Source organism: Lepidochelys kempii, chromosome 1, assembly GCF_965140285.1.
Source record: "Lepidochelys kempii isolate rLepKem1 chromosome 1, rLepKem1.hap1, whole genome shotgun sequence".
Classification (NCBI taxonomy): Eukaryota; Metazoa; Chordata; order Testudines; family Cheloniidae; genus Lepidochelys; species Lepidochelys kempii.
The window spans coordinates 186,636,589-186,638,076 of NC_136380.1; positions in this window are offsets into that span (position 1 = coordinate 186,636,589).

A 1,488-nucleotide genomic window follows, 5' to 3' on the forward strand; every position below is an offset into this window, starting at 1 on the left:
TCAGTCAAGACCAAATGGATCTGGATTGGAGCCAGCAACCTAGAGAAAAAAAGGCTCCATATTCCATTAGTACCAGTCCCCTGAGCCAGCTGGTCCTTATTTGGTTTTAATGCTGATTTGAGTGTATGGTGTGAAAAATGTAATTGTAAGGCAAATATAATAAAACCCTGTTTGTTCATTTTTAAAAAGAATTAACACTAACTGCGGGGAATCAGGGCACAGGTGATATTGCAGGAGAATGAGAAATCTGCGATCACATACACGTGGGCAGTGTTCCAAGACCGTAGTTTTGTGGGTCCATCTGTCCATTCGGTGTAAAGAGCAGACAGACATTCTCTATATTTAGGTTAGAACCTCTGGGATCTCTCACTTTCTTGTGCTGCAGGGCTCTGAGGCATGCCTGACTGGCTCTGAATGCTGCTGTCCAAATAACCAGTGTAGACTGGTGGGAGTAGCCATGTGGTAGCAGAATCACAGTTAAAACACTGCCAGACAACTCCAGGATCTCCCGATTTGCCACTTATGTATTAATTATGTGCTCAGCCCCTGCCCTAAGCAGTTTACAGGCTAGTCTGGACACATACAGTGCATTGCATTGAAAGAACTGGAGATTAATTTTGCTGAAGTCATTGCTGAAAGGTGCTGCATCATCCCAGCCATCCTGCCAGCCATGGGGAGTTATATGCAGCTTTCTCCAGAGTCAACCAATAAAAGGATGGAAACAGAAAGTCTGGCACAGCAAAGTGATTACATGAGTGACACAGAGCTAGCCTGGCAGCTGCGGTTTCTTTCTGTGATGCCCAGCTCCATATAACTCCCTTGCTGGGACAATAAGACCTTTTCTTGGACACCTTTCCAAGGCGCTTGGTGTTTTCCACATGGACATCTTTTCAGTCTCAGCTAGCCCTCACCTAATATAGAGCCTATCAGCTCTGTTCCGGGCCAGAGCTGGTACAACTGGAGTTTTAATTAGCAGATGGGGCAGGGCACTCAGGTCGTTTTGCACTGAGCGGCTAGCGGAAAGAGGGGTATTCATAGCATGCATTGGACAGAGGCGTTCCAGTGGGTGGGGTGGGGTGGGATGGGATGGGAAATAGAGGGGATTTTTACATTTATGTTTTTGGAGTGAATTTAATGCTGGATGGACAGCTTTGGAGAGTGAAGGCCTCTACTTACGCACTGCAGAGGCCCAGTAATAGGAGCGACTCTAGATTTCCCCCCTACACACACACGCTGTTCTGCCACTGTGCTTCCCTCCTGCCCTGAGGGGACCACTCTCTGAAAGGGGAGGGGAGTCCAGTCTCCAGGGCCCACTCAGATACGATTGCCAACAAGGAGGCAAACTGGTGGCAGCTGGAGTTGTGATTATTGATGCGAGGACTCCTTTCCCCTGAGACCCACCAACTCATCTCTCATAGACCATTCAAGCGTAAGTAGTTGGTAATGACTTTTGGCCCCTAGCCACTGACCACTGCACTAGAGCCAGCT